This window comes from Cryptomeria japonica, chromosome 3, assembly GCF_030272615.1.
Source record: "Cryptomeria japonica chromosome 3, Sugi_1.0, whole genome shotgun sequence".
NCBI classification, from domain to species: Eukaryota; Viridiplantae; Streptophyta; class Pinopsida; order Cupressales; family Cupressaceae; genus Cryptomeria; species Cryptomeria japonica.
In genome coordinates, this window is record NC_081407.1 from 60,113,965 (window position 1) to 60,130,770 (window position 16,806).

Genomic DNA, 16,806 nt, shown 5'->3' on the forward strand with positions numbered 1-16,806 from the left:
CATTTGATACTAAAGACTTGGATATATAAAAATGAGAGAATGAGAGCTCTATTTATAAGAAAAACAAGGCAATGGAAGGTCAAGATTGAATAATCTTAACAAGGGCCAGGATTGAAAGTTATCAATCCATGTTTACAATTCTCACCAATGAAATGGTGACAATTGTCAACAAAATTCTTCTTGAGAGGAGATGTAAGAAGCATTAAATGCTTGAGAAGACATGATGGTTACCTTAGGAGGTAAGGGTTAAGGTTAGGTTAAGGTTATCCATTGGATAATGTTTTTACCCAAAGGATAAACTCTTGTGCAAAGGTTAAAGGGATAACCATGGTCAAAGCAATGGATGCTTGATGAGACCCTTGGGTTAGATGAAGGTTGAGTTAGAGAGAAAGTCTCTAATCATGCAAGAGGGTTGAGTTAACCATTAATGGTTAGGAAGACTTTAAATGTTAACTTGTTGAAGACATAAAGCCTTTAATGGTTTTCAAAGACTTTGAGGGTTTGAGAAGTGACTTCCCTTTGCTTAGGGATGTGACAATATTTAGGAGATGGATTAGGCTAATTTAGATGTGATTAGAAGAATCTAGAAGGGGGTTTAGAGAAGAAAGTGGGAGATGTAGGATTTTGCAAGTGGATGGAGGGGAATTTTAATTAAAATAAATTACTTTATTTCAGTAAAAATAGATGCAACTTGCATAAACACAAGTGGGCGATTTAAATAAATAAATTATATTTATTTACTTGCACAGATCAATTTAATCAAATGTAAATTTAATTAAAAGGGGAGAAAGGGAAATTAATTAAATAAAGTGATTTATTTAATCAAAGGCTATGAAAGGCTTAGGTGAACTTAATTAAATAAATTAAGTAATTCATTTAAATAAATAGAGGAATGAGGTTAAAATGAATATTAAATAGTCACTTAGGAAAGTGGTCATTTTTATACATCTACAAAAATGTTGTTATGTTTTCTCACAACACTCTTGATATTAATGTTTTTTTGTACGCTAAAGCTTGTATATGCAATAATTTGATGTTATAGATTCATGTGCAGGCCAATAAAGTGGCACTAGAAGTGGCCCACCTACAGACTTTTCTTGATCACTGGGACAATGCCCCATGTACGATTTCCATAATTCTCTCGGATTTGACTGCCTCTAGTGACTGTTCTTCAGCCCGTGGCCATCAGCGCGGCCGCAACTCTTCGGCTGGTGGTTCCCGCACTCATCGTTCACAGGATCCTTGCCACCACTCTGGTGGGTGGAGGGATTCCTCATGTCGCCACTCAACTTCTCTGCCTCATGGTAGCTCTCTCTCTAGGTGGCCTACAGGCAGTGGTACCTCTTTGGCTCGTAGCGGTTCTAGTTGACCTGCGAGTGGTGGTACCTATTCAACTCTTGGTGGTTCTGGATGACCAGATTCTATCTAGCCCAGCTCTTCCAAGGTGGTTCCTCAGTTGGCTTTGGCAATCTCTCCTTCTCAGAAGGATAATGAGGATACTATCGAGGCTAATGAGGAGGGGTGGGACCTCCCTGACCCCCCTCCTGACCCCGCTGATGTATGAGATAAAAACAATGATTTAGATCCCTCACCTCCTTCCTCTTCTACTGCTCTAGCCATTTAGGCTTTTTTTTTTTTTTATGTTTATGGCATTTTAGTTGACTTGCTATTTTTGGGTTGGGCCCGTGTGACTCTTGTGGAGTGATCTCTTCCTCCCACATTTTTTTGTGAATAGTGTATACTTTATACTTATTTTAATGAAATGCCTATTCATAAAAAAAAACATGCTATATATTGGAAAAGTTTACTATATAAATGTCACAAAGTTTGCATGCGTTGCTAGTGCCTCCATGTCTTGGTTTTTAAAATGCAAGAGCCAACATTAAGATAGAAAATTGGTATGTTATGGTAATGGTGATATTAAAGAGGGTTTGAAATATTAAAAAAATATAAGTATTTAAATGTTGAAAATAAGTGGAAAAAAATTATTAATATTTTCCAAACAATTAAAACTCATTATTTTAGTATTCTTTTGAAAAAATAATTTTTTAATTAATATTAGAAATTATTCAATGTAGTGATTTGAGCGAGAGAGGGAAGAGAGCATAAAACAATTCTGCAATCTTTAAAAAAGATTCAAAATAAAAAGTTCTCCCATATTGCCTAAAGTTTAAGAACCAATTAAATATAAGATAATTAATTTTCTTAATATTCTTAATTAAGAAATTTGCAACTATACTTTAATAAAGATTAATAGTTTTTTTTGGTAGAAAAAATTCTTTGTTTTGATTTATTAGTTTATTTTGTATTAATGGAGAGGAGGAGGAGTGAGAGCTACCGCTACCCAAAATTCGAATTGGGCAATGGGTGGGAAAACTCTCTAGGACCCAGTCGAGGTGCAGGAAGGATAGGTTTGCAACAGGGTTTCGTAGGTAAAGATTGGCAGGGTCAGAAGCACAAAAATAATCATCAGCCATCAGCATTATTATTTCATGCTCCCTTCATACCAAATAAATATAGCAGAACTTGGAGAAAGAAGGTTCCAAAAACTGACAAAGATAGGACCGAGGATCATCCCATAAAGAGAGATGTTGATGATGGTTTCATTAACAACAATTATAGTATTGCATTGCCAGGCTACTTTCCTCTCATATAATTTTTTTAAAGGACACGACACTCATAGGTGAATTCTAGGACCAAAATCTTCAGCTTTTTGATATTATGGAATGGGCAAAAAAATGTGGATAGGAGTTAAGACTATTTCATTCATAGATTCACAATGAAATTCTTAATTGTTTTATTTGATTTGAAAGAGAATAGAGATGAAGTCCATAAACACAAGGGTTGGTATTGCATGGGATCGGGGCTTTTTACTTTGCCTTGGGTTCCAAATTTTAAGCTTGACCCAAATTTGTGTCAATTCATGTCTTTCTGAATATCATTTCCAGACTAACCTTTAGAATACATAGATCTTGATATTATTGAAATTCTGGCAAATAAGTTTGGAATTTTTATAAAACATGATTTGATTCCATTTGAGTTTATCCATTTTCCAGTCACAGTGTGTCTTCTTCTCAATCTTTCAAAGCCTTTTCCCAACTCAATCTCTATTCAAAGCAAGTGGGGTATTTGGGATTAGAAAATAGAAATCGAAAATGCTACCTATGTAGATCAACATCAGAATTTTTTGGGTCACTACAAGACTCAGTGCCAGGGCACTTCTCAACAAATGATTTTTGTGTGCAAAGATCACACTTCGTATCCCTTTCAATGCTCTTTACAGTTGACAAAGAACAGAGGTCAATATGAGGATGAGGGATTGGGCGGTGAGCCTTCATTCTTGCTGCTTAAGGTATAGGACAAGATGATTTCAAATGTCCCTTTTGAGTCATTGTTTGTAAATACCCCTCCAAACTATTCATCTGTGCCTCCTAATCATAAGGACCTAAATGTAATCAATTTTAAGTTGATTTTTAAAGCACCATTAGATGTACTTCTTAATCTATTTCTCCCATCTATTCAAAGGAAGCACAAGTTATTAGGTTTTGATAGGAGCTGGTACTTTGGAAAGGCTTTCTACTCTAGTTTTTCTTTGACTGGACCACTTTGGCTGCATAAATTATTGGGTCATAGACAAAATATTTTCAATATTTCACATGAAGGACTCTGATCTCACTTTCAATTGGAAAATATTGTTCAAAATTTAATCTTCTAGAGAGATTCAATTGATATCGTTCACAAAGAGACACTCTCTCCTTTCTTGCCTTTTGTTAAATGAAACAATAAGTCAAAAGAAGAGCTTCAAAGAATGGCAAATGAGTTGATTTTAAGTGTGGCTTCTCAACGTTTTGATGAAATTGCTCAAGAGGAAATGCTGGGAAATTATGCTAATTACGTGCACTTAGTAGGTCATGTTGATAAGGTTGGATCTACCATGAGTGGTAAAGTTGATACCATGTCTCATTTAACTAAATTTGAGGGCCCTAAGATATTTTCATAGTCTCACTTTGAAGACTGGATTATTGGGAATCAAAAGGCAGTGACTCAAATTCAAGATATTGCAACTGATGAAGTTTTGCCAGTGGATCATGCTAATCTAAAAAATATGCATTATTTTGGTCCATTTGACTCTGGACTGGATGACATTGATATCGGTCACCAACTATCATCGGTTGAGTTTCCAAGAAATCTACCAAAAATTGACTGAAAAGAGGTTCTATTAGAGGAAGAGCAGATAGGTTTTGTCTCTTACAATATGCCTTTGGAAGAAGATCAATTTAAGGGAAGTTTTGATTTTTATGAAACCCTTTCCCTTTCCCAAACACCTTCTTCAAGTAAATCAGATTTGAGAACTCCTAAAAAAAGAGGGAGAAAGTCAAAAGATGTTAAAGCAAAAGAATAAATTGAGGTTGGTGTCCAAACTACCATTGATAAAAAATTCTCAGCTACAAAGAGAGTTACGAGGAGGACTAAATGTAGTTCTCCTCAATAGGTATGAAATTTTTGTCTTGGAATGTCAGGGGTATAAATGCCTCCGAGAAAAGGAAGAGAATCAAGCTACAACTTGACTCTTCTCAGACATATGTAGTTTTTCTTCAAGAAACCAAAATGTCAGATGAGGTTTTTCAGAAAATAGTAGCCAAATGGTCAAATTTGAAATTAACACACAACCGAAGTATAGGAGTTTCAGGAGGTCTTGCTGTGCTTTGGAATCCAAAGTCTATAATTGCACAACTTGTGAAGCAAAGAACTAATTGGCAACATATTAGTATAAAGCACTTTGACATGTTTTTAAATTTGATAAATGTTTATGGCCCAACATCTACCCATGATAAAAATAATTTATGGTCCTCTCTCACTATGATCATTCAACAAGTTGTAGGGTAAAATGTTATTTTGGGGGGAGATTTTAATGCAATTACTTCACTAGAGCAGAAAAAAGGTGGTATTTGCCCCCCTATTAGGATTATTGAAGATTTCAAAGAGTTTCTAAATGATAATGACTTGTTTGACAGTCTTCTGCAAAATGATTTTTTTACATGGACTAATAGGAGATCTGGCTTCTTAAAAATTAAAGAGAGATTAGATAGATTCCTCTTTCCACAAGAGTGGAGGGCTCAAAACTATTCTTTGCAGGTTCAAATTTTAACCTTATCAGGCTCATATCATTTCCCTATCCTTTTGAGCATTGATAAAATTATAGCCTTGCCAAAACATAAGCATAAACCTTCTTTCAAGTTTGAAAGGATGTGGTTCCAACATCCCCACTTTCATGCCTTGATTTGACAGTGGTGGGTAAGTGCCCCTTAGGTGGTGGGCACCAAAATGTTTAAGCTTTATAAAAAAGTGTAGTATGTTAAAGCTTAAATTAAAATATGGAATAAGGAAGTCTTCAAAAACATATTTGCTCAAAAAGAAATTGTTGAAAACCAGTTGCATAAAATTAATGAACAAATCTTTTCTAAAGGGCTAGATTCAGATTTGTTTGCTAAGAAGAAACAGGTTCAGGTGGAAGGAAAAAATCTATAAGAGAGAGGAGGAATACTGGAGACAAAAGTCTCGTGAGCTATGGTTAAGGGAAGGGGATAAAAACACCAAAACTTTTTAGATGTCAGCTAAGAAAGAGAGGGCAGCCAATACTATATTTTCCATTAAGGAAGCTTCCTCAGGAAAAACCCTTCGAGATGCACAAGAAATTCAAGATGAAGGAGTAAACTACTTGAAGAATTTACTTGCTCTTGCTTCTTCAGACCTTCCACTTGATGTTCAAGAGTAGGAGATTATGGATGCTATTCCTCATGTTGTTTGTCCCCTTAATAATCAACAATTATTGGCTCCTTTCAAAATTGAAGAGATTTGTAAAGTGGTTTTTTCTTTCCCCCCGGATAAAGCTTCGGGTCCGGATGGTTTTATGGCTCTTTTTATCCAAAAATGTTGCGATGTTTTGGGTTCTGAATTGCTGGCAGTACTGGAGGAGTCAAGAAAGAGTTCATCCATTCTTCTAAATTTCAATACAACTAATATTGATATTATTCTGAAAATCAAAGAGCCCAAATATTTTGCAAACTTCAGGCCCATTTCGTTATGCAATACAATATATAAGATTATTACCAAAGACATTTATCTGAGACTGCAGGAATTGATTTTCAAAATCATATCTCTAGAACAGGGTGGTTTTGTACTAGGAAGAGAGACTATGGAAGGTGCATTAGTGTTAGGTCCTGGAGACAATTGAGAGGGGGGGGGGGGTGAATACGTTGTCTAATAAATTCAAACCAAAAACAACTTAACCAACTTAATGCTTAATATTGGTAAACCGGTCTTTTATGCCGGTAGACAGTTTTATCAGTTAATTGCAATATCGGTAAAGATTAATGCATGAAACAAAAAGACAAAGTTATCCACAACACATAACACCAATATTTGTATGTGGAAACCCTGTAAGGGGAAAAACCATGGTGGAAAACCTTACCCACAATCAGATGATACTACTGCAGATAGTATGTGTATACAAATGAGGTATGCACATGCAGAAAGGCCAAGCACCTAGAGCTCACTGCTCAAACACAAATAGGAGTCACACTGACTACAATTGGATGGTTAAATCCAATAAGGATGTATTTCTCAAATTAGCATCTTTTTATGCTGGATTCAGTACTGGTGTAGTTCTGATTGTCTTCACAAAAACCCTCCTTCAACCTTCAAATGATATCTGCATGTATAGCTCTGCTTATTCTCACATATACCTTCACACAATTCTTTTTCGCATTTCTTGTCCGATCTTACAAATAAGAGCTTACATTTATATCATAACCTAAGACCAATTTTAGTAGGTTGGCTCCAAAGGATATTACAATAAAATCAATTTACAAATAAAACAATGTTCGATGCAATAACCAATTCAACATGTCGGCTTGATGCATTTACAACAATAATAAGACATCTCCATAGCGTGCCATGCTCATATGGAAAAGATAAACCTGTCGGTGTATAACCTGGACCTATTTGTTGGTAACAACAGATATGCAAATATGAATATGCCAATGAACAAATATCCAAGGCAAAGTGTCCAAAAGATGTCTTCAACATAACCAGGTGTTTTCCATGCCATTCCAAGTGTCGGTGAACATTATATCCTGCCGGTGACTGTGCATAAGTCACGTGCTTGCCGATGAATGTTGCTGATTCTCCAAAGTGTTAGAGTTGATAAGTGTTAATAGGTGTTGACATCAATGGCAAAACCATACCAAAATACCAACAATTAGTGGCCCATGAAGTGTTGCACTCCATCCATTCCAACAATGTCTCTTCTTTTGTAGTCAAATTGGATATGGTGAAAGCCTATGATAAACTTAACTGGTCTTTTTTGTTTAAAGTCTTGTGCAAATTTGGATTTGCTGAGAAGTGGTGTAAGTGGACCAGGGCATGTATCTCAAGAGCTCAGTTTTTAGTGTTAATTAATGGTGCTCCTATTAGTTTCTTTGCTGCCTCACAAGGTGTGAGACAAGGAGACCCCCTATCCTCTTCTCTATTTATAATCATGGCAGAAGCTTTTAGCAGAATTCAAGGGATTTGGAGGGGAGCTCATATTGAAGGAAAATTTATGTCAGTCACACATTCTTTATTTGTTGATGACACACTATTGTTTGGTAAATCAAATGTTCAGTAGGAAAAGCAGATCAGGCAAACTTTGGATCTTTACATGGCAGTTTCGGGATAAAGAATTAATGCCCAGAAATCAAAGATCTATGTTTTTAATACAAATGATGTTGTCAGAAGGAAAATTGTTGATACCTTGGGTTTCTCACAAGAATGCCTTCCCACCACATATCTAGGCATTCCTTTTTTTGTGGGTGCCAATAAGTCAACTTGTTGGAAAGCTATTATAGACAGAATTAAGAATGCCATTTCCACATGGAAGGCTAGTGCAGGAGCATCTGAGGTTTCTTAGTAAATTTTCAATTTTTGGTGTGACTGATCCTCATTGGATTAATGGTTGAATAAAGGACTATTGAAGAGTCCAAGAGTGTGCTTTGAGTTTGTTTGGTGGTTTGTTTTGTAATTAAACTTAGCTTAGTTACTTTGTTTTGGGCCTAGGCGCCTTTGTAAGCCTTAAATGGCATCACATAGAAAATTTTGTAAAAATCCTTGTAAGGACTCATTAGGCTTTTGAAGATGTTTATTTGATGTTAGTAAATCATCCTAGGGGGTCAAGAATGTGAATATTTCCAATATTTGTGAAAATGCATTGTAGAGTAAAAGTTGTCATGGTGGCTTGACAACATTTTGTCAAAATGGGAGCAATTTTGAAAAAATGCTCAAATCAGTAGTTAGAGGTCCGATTGGTGGTTTGATTTGATTGAGTGGGAATATATAAGATCACTCAAAACATTATATAAGAGTTGGAAGCTCTACGATTGAATTTTTCAATAGCAACTAGAAAGTTGCTATTTCCTGGTTTTCATTAAAATTTGTCAAATTGTTTATTGCAGTCCATACCAGATGGATTAGTTTCCATACTATACCTTCAAGGATGCTTAGCATGTTTTGTTGTGGTGCTTAAAAAGTATTTGTGTCCTTTCATTGTGTAGGTTTAATTGGTGTATTAAAATTCTTTCTTGTTTGCACTGCTCTCAATCTGAGCAAAGGGGTTAAGGCCCTAAAAATGGCTCCATCTTGAATTCCCATTGTAGTTTCTCAACAAACCTTGGGATTAAAGTAATGGAGTCTATTTACAGTGTAAATAATCAATTTTGTGTCCTTTAAGCTGCTTTTGATCATTGTAAAATCATGCCCTAGGCGAGCTCTGCTATAGCTCGACTAGGGAACATGATTGCTCTTTTCCTTATTTCTTTCAGGGGTGATCAAATGTATTAGTGCCAAGTGTTTGGTATTGAATTTGGATTTTAGGAAGAGCCTTAGAGTGAGTGTGGAGGCTTGAAAATGTGTGGAGACCTACAAACCCCATTGTTGAAAGCACACAAGACTAAAACCCTTGAAAAGAGCCACTTTGGGGACCGTACGTTTACGGACATAACAAACCATCTAACCTTGAAAATATTTAAGAGTGTTTAATGGGTATCCACATCAACAAAGCTTCTGGGGGGTCCTTTGGATTTTTTTAGAGAAAAAAGGCAAAAACCGTAAAAGGAGGGCTAAAAGGGGCTCATAGGGCTACAAGGCCTTAAACATAGGAATCATGAAAATGATATGAAGATGAAAGGGAGAAGACACCTAAAAAGAATGGATGGAGTGTTGGAAAATGCACATGCCAATGAGAAATTGTAGGTGATTGAAGGTATTGTCATTGATGGCAACCTTGCAATCCTATGGCACTGGCACCGACAAACTCTACACCGACAAATAGTTTACCGACAGCAACAAAGATGATTACCGACACCCCAACCGACAAGATTTTGTTTATTACATTTTGTATTTAATTATAATATCTTTTTTGTAAGTCGACAAGGTGAATTGTAATAGGACTCATATATAAGTATGAGATCTTAAAGATCATTTAAGATGCGAACATGGTTAGATTATTGCAGAAGTAATATGCGAATATAAAGATAAATTTTGGAGTAAGGTTTATGGTTATTGTATGAGCTTAAACTGGTACTGAACCTGGCATAGCAAATGCTGAACTGAAGCAGTACATGATATTGGATTTGTATAATCCATTTTGTAAGTCAGTGAGACTTCCTTTTATAATTAAGCAGTGAGCTTTAGGCAGTTGGCCTTCCTGCATGTGCAGGCCCCTATTGTAAGTAATATTCATTTATTGGCCAGTAAGTGAATATTGTGGGTCATAAATCCCACCGAGGTTTTTCCCACACCGGGTTTCCTCATTAAAATATTGTGTTATGGTGTGCTTTCTATGTTATGCTTATTGTTCTTATTTACTGCATTAATTCTGGTTTACTGGTACACTATTTTGGAATGCAAATTGTTTAATAAAATCAGAAAATCTGCTAACTGGTTAGATACTGATTCACCCCCCCTCTCAGTATCTTTAGGAATCCTAACAATTGGTATCAAAGCCTGGTCCTCTTTTTTCAAAAGCCTAACAACTTGAGGGAGATTCTGACACCAGTACAGATGGATAATTTGAGAAAGCAATTGGAAACAACTCTTGCAGATTATGACGCAGAAAAGTTGAATAATATCAAACTTGAAGATGATTTGAAGGTTGCATAGGAAATCATTCAAGGACTTTAGGAGAATTATACTATTGCCTGGAATAAAAGAAGAGAACTTCATGAGAAGATGCAAAAAGATGATGAAAAAGAAACTTTTAATGATCTTGTAGGCAAGATGAAACAAGAGAATATGACCTTGAGAAATGAAATGCAAGATATGACTATGAGATTTTGTAAAGACATTGAAGATAGAAAGAAGAATGAAGATGACTTGGCTAGGAGAATCAATGAAGTTGCAAATGAGAATCTAAGAATCAATCATTAAAATGATATGTTGAAGACAGATCTAATTCACTTGGAACATGATAAAATTGAACTCATGAGACAAAAAGATTTCTTGGAAAGTGAGTTGGCTACTGCAAATCAACATAAGGAGAAATTCAAGAAAAGTTTAGAAGAACTTGATGACACGTTGAAAAATCAGAATTTTAATGGAGACACTAATGGTCTTGGCTTTGACAACCTAATGCATACAAAGTAATGGGAAATGCTTTAACTGTAACAAGTATGGTCATAGAGAAAATTAGTGTAGATCTAGAAACTATTAGAACACTAATGCACCCACCGGTCAATGTTCTAAATACAACAAAATTGGTCATAATTCAGAAAATTGCAGAATGAATGTAAGTTGTTATGTTTGTGGAAGATTTGGACACTTATTTAATCAATGTAGACACATATCGACATAGGATATGGAAAAGCTATTCAGAAAAATAATGTGACTTGTTATGCTTGTAACAAGATTGGACATATTGCAAAATTTTGTAGAAGTAAGGCATCACCGACAAATAACAAAGGACCCAGTTTGAAAGGTAAAGAGAAGGTTGAAGAGGTAAAGCAAGAATTTTCAAAGCAATGGATTAGAAAGAGAGATCAGAATGTTAATGAAGTTATTCCTTCACTGGTAGAACAAAGTATCACTCCACCGGCAGGAGATTCTTCATCAAACTAAAAAGAAATCCCTTGGGGGTATATCAACAAATTGAAAACATGCTAGTTTACCCTCGGTTGATGGTAAGAAGATGAAATGCTTCTTTATCGGTAGATGAGTTAAGTTTTCACTTAACTAATAGGCATTTATTATGGTAGTTGAAGGAAATGACATTATAAAGCAAGTGTTTTTCACTCTTTTTCAGTCACCGAGCATTCAAACTTCCTTAGAACGCAAAAAACCCGAGTGAAGGCATCCATAGTGAGAAGTGAAGCAAATCATTCAAGCATTCAAACCTAAAGGAAGATTAAGGTATTTATACAATGGCTTCCTCCTCTACACTTGAATTAATTGCAAACCCTACTATAATTGAAGTGGTTAAATGGCCTAGGTCCGTATTTAAAATCATACCCGAAGTTGCAAAGCAGGATGATACTCTAGGAGCATTTTCTAAAATTCCCAAACTAGTTGCTTATGCTGAAGACCCTAGAATTTACATACATTGTCATATTGAGGAACTTGGTGCTGATGAGATTATGAACATGTATAGGACTGTAATTTGTGATGAAAATGGTAATATAAAACCGGAACACAAGATAATTGAAACCCTAGGTTTTGTGGAGATACTTAGCATTGCTGATTTTCCCAAGGAAGTTATAAGAATTGTACTTAGCAGAGTTCATGGGGAGTTCTTTTGACTAGATTCCATCCATAAGATTACAAAAGAAGCAATTAGGGCAGTGACTACCTTACCTTCCACCGGTAGTAGACTAGAAAAAAGAAAGAAGGTTTCTAATGACACTGTAATGACCCTAACCAGTGCAACCCATGATAGAGGATCCTTGAGAGTAAATGATGTAAAGGATATTAATGTAAGATTCATTAGCATGATTCTAGAATACAAGACTACACATGCCAATAGACTAAACTTTGTTTCTAGTTTATTTATCAAGAGTGCTTATGACTTGGTGAATAGTAATGCAAAGATTGACATATGTGCATGGTTAAAAGATGAATTGATTGATAATCTGAAGAAAATCAAAGGAGAAAAGAAAGGTACTTTCAGATTTGGTAACTTACTTGTATGTCTTTTGCTATACATCACTAAAGAAGTTCCTGGTATAGGTAGAAAATAATTTGGTTTTGACATACCGATAGGAAAACAACTTTTGGATATCTTTAACAACATGGGAGATGACAAGGAAAAGAACATAATTAAACACTTTCAGGCACTTAAGCCTAGAATGAATATTAGGGAAAGACTATCTCAATCCATACTTGACAAATACCAAAAGGAAATATGCTTTGTTATAAAGAAGGACGAAATCTGGATGGAGGCAGTGGTTCCTAGAACAATTTGGGTAACTGAAATGGGTTATGAGGCAGATGAAAACATAATAGAAATATATGCTAAACCCTCCTTGAAGCCCCTAGAGAACCAATAGAAGAAGTATTTGGTAGTGTAGAAACTATTGAAAGCAAAGTTCAATCACATAAACGAATAAAGAAAATAGAACAAACAATTAGAAAAGCAACAAGACAAGCAAAAGAGATTAAGGAAAACATACTAAATATGACTGGTATCAAGGAGAGTGACTTAGAAGGATTACAACCAGAAACACATCTTTCACCGGTTGGTACCTCCTCTGATAGTGAAATATCAGTAGAGTTTCAGAGAGTAGAAAGAAAAAGGAAACCTTCACTGGCACCCGCTCCTATACCCAAGAGAACAAGAAGGAAACAACAGGCAGTAAGGCCTCCGACAAAGAAAATAACACCAAGGAAGAGGAAGGAAAAACAAGTTATCCCTCCACTTGACAATCTTTTGAATGAAATAACTAAAGATGGAAACTTGTCAAATGTTAGCAAGTTGTATAGTACTTTTACAAATGAGGAAAAAGAAAGTATAGAAAACAGTGTTATTTTACACTTAGACATTTACAAGAAATTCTTGATAGAAGTTGTAGATGACTTACCAAGTGACTTGTACAGAAGATTAGATGCAAAAAGGTTAGCAATTGTGGAACTGGACAAGAAGATAAGGGTAGAAAAATTACTTGCAGTTCACCTAGTAAAATCAATAGAAGAAATTGATGAACTAATAAGTGAGGCAAACCGGACAGTATTTTCCACTGGTCATCGACATGTAGCTTTAATGGTTGGTAGAGTAAATGAGATCATTGAAGAAACAACAAACAAATGGAATATTTTCTTTGTGGAAAAGAACTTAAATGACCAAAGACTTTCAAAGTTTATCAAAAGGAAAAGGATAAAGGTAAAGGCAAGGTAGGTGGTCCTTCGAGCATAAAAGTAACAGATAACTTGCCCCCACCTCCTACTGATACTCCACTAATTGAAACTGTTGATACCCCACCGGTAACAGATAATGTTGAGAGTATGGAGACAATGCATGAATACACCACTCCTGATTTAGAAGTATTATTTATGATGAATATTGATACACATGAAGTAAACATTATGGTTGATAAGGAAACCACTGAGAAGAATGATGTGGCAACCAAGCCATCGGCTAAGGATATTACTATTGAAACACATATTGAGGATATAGTTGGAAATGTTGAGATTGGGATTGCAACACACACTCAACAATCAACTGATCCCCTGGATACTGGAAAAATAGATACCACTGATGTACACACTGAAAAACCTACTGAGTTAGAGCAACCGGATACTGATAATACAATAAAATCTATTGAGATACCGACATTAGATAGTTCAGAGGTACATACAGATAAACTGGTAGATAATATTGAGACACAATCAGAGAAACCGACAATGGAAAGCATAGAGAAACCGACAGAGGTACATTCTGAGAAACATGAAGAGAAACAGGTTGAGACAAAGATAGTGCCATCGACAATAGCTAAGAAACCCAAAACCTTGCTAGTTGAGATGCAGACACAAACTGACCTACCAGAGGTCAACTCAAGCAAAGAGGTTACTCACACCGACAGATTGCATATTGTTAAGGTAGTTGGACAATCTTTTGGTTCTTCCATGACATAATTCAGACCGACAAATGTAACAGAGGTATTATTGGATTCCATCAAGAAAATCACAAAGTGTATTGCACAGGCATATAAGGCTATTCATGACAAAATTCCTTTATTGAAATTGATTGCACCCAAGTGCAATGTGGAAAATAAAAATTCTTTGAGTCAACTAGACACATTGTCTAAATATATCACCGACAATCTTTTGACAGTTGATCAGATTAATGAGGAGACTTTCAGTGAGAAAATGATTAAGGAAAAAGAAAAATTCTTTGATGAGACTATAAAGAAGTGCATGGAACACATTAACACCCTCCTATCGACACTAAACAAAACATTAACAAAATTTAAGGAGCTGTACAAAGACACATGCAAGACAAATATTTTGACAGCAGATATAGATAAGGAGATCAACACAATACAAACATAAATAAATGATATAGTTGACAATCTCATTGGTTCATCAGAACCCTTATTGGTAATAGACCAAAAAATTGCAGGTTTTGAGGAAAAAATTAAAGAATTGGAAAAGAAAAAGGAAAGAATACAATACAAGGCTAAGGAACTGAAATGTAGACTTGGTCTAAAACTTGACATCCTCATCTCTTTGAGAAAAGATATTTTAGAGGCACTTGTTCCAGGACTTAAGACACCGAAAGAGAAAATGCACATACTCACCGGTACCATCCAAAGGACAGAGGCAACATTAAAAGATAGTGAAAGGCTCACTAACAACTTAAATTTTGTACTAGCAGACATATTTCAGATTGTAACCCACCGGTTACAGGGATCCAGCTGAGAACTACACTCAGTTGTCATTTTTGACAACCTTTGTCATTGATGTCAAAGGGGGAGTAGTGGAGATGAGAAAAACAATGACTTAGAGATCATTTTCTTAGGGGGATCACACAGTTTTGGTAAGATTTTTGGACAACACATTTTGGATACAATTTTTACTTTTGCTCATGAGTGTTGCCATCAATGCCAAAGGGGGAGATTGTTGGAAAATGCACACTCCAATAAGAAATTGTAGGTGATTGAAGGTATTGTCATTGATGGAAACCTTGCAATCCTATGGCACCAACACCGACAAACTCTACACCGACAGATAGTTTACCGGTAGCGACAAAGATGATTACCGGCACTCCAGCTGACAGGATTTTGTTTATTACATTTTGTATTTAATTGTAATATATTTTTTGTAAGCAGACAAGGAGAATTGTAATAGGAATCATATGTAAGTATGAGATCTTGTAGATCATTTAAGATGCGAACATGGTTAGATTATTGCAGAAGTAATATGCGAATATAAAGGCAGATTTTGGACTAAGGTTTATGGTTATTGTATGAGCTTAAACTGGTACTGAACCTGGCATAGCAGATGCTGAACCGAAGCAGTACATGATATTGGATTTGTATAATCTATTTTTTAAGTTAGTGAGACTTCCTTTTATAATTAAGTAGTGAGCTTTAAGCAGTTGGCCTTCTTGCATGTGCATGCCCCTATTGTAAGTCATATTCATTTATTGACCAGTAAGTGAATATTGTGGGTCAAAAAGCCCACTGAGGTTTTTCCCACACCGGGTTTCCTCGTTAAAATATCATGTTATGGTGTGATTTCTATTTTATGCTTATTGTTCTTATTTACTGCATTAATTTTGGTTTACCGGTACATTGTTTTGGAATGCAAATTGTTTAATAAGATCAAAAAATCTGCTAACCAGTTAGATACTGATTCATCCCCCTCTCAGTATCTTTGGGAATCCTAACATGGAGTTGGTAAACCATGTCAGAACCTTCCTAGTCCCCTGCAAGTGAACACCATTGGATTAGGCATGTTGGAGGTTGAACTTACTCATGTGAGTTCTAGCCTTGGATCTGAGTAATAGGAGCAATTTAAGTAGTAGAGAGTTCTCCAAAGTAGTTTGGGTGTTGGGATTGATTCAAACAAGAAGAGTAAGGCATAAGACAAACAAGGAAGCCCACAATAAGACCTTTTCCTAGTGTAATAACCAAATTACAACTCTTTTGAGAGAATCTCCCTATCAAAGTGGTATCAGAGCCCAATAAGACTTGGGAAGGAATTAGTTTATGTCTGAGATTTGATCAGTGGGTGAAAATAGTTTGAGTATGGTGACTAATGCAAAGTTGGCCAAAAGGGAAGACCAAGAGGAAGAGAATAGACTCCTCAGGCAAAAGTTACAATGATTGGAGAATAAACTAGGTGAAGTAGAAGACAAAATCGAGAAGGTGACTATCAAAGTCAATGAAGAAAAGGGTAAAGAAGTGGTAGAGGAGGATGGAGCACCTAAACCAAATCCTATTTTTCGAGAAGAACCTTTCCTTAGAGCCATGAAAGCCTTAGGGGGTAAGTCCCTAGAAGGAGTGCCACTTTTTTGTAGAAAAATGGAACCAAAAGTGATTATGAAGTGGATTGAAGGAGTAGAGAATCACTTTGAGTGTGATGGAGTTAGTGAAGCCCAAAAGGTGAAGGTAGCCAAATCTAGATTGAGAGGAGAAGCCTTGACTTGGTGGAAGTTTATCCAAGAGGAGAGACAAAAGGAGGGTAAGAACCCAATTGCCACTTGGAAAGGAATGTTAGCCAAGGTGAGAGAAGCCTATATCCCAGAACACTATGAGATCCAACTACACAAAAGGAGAC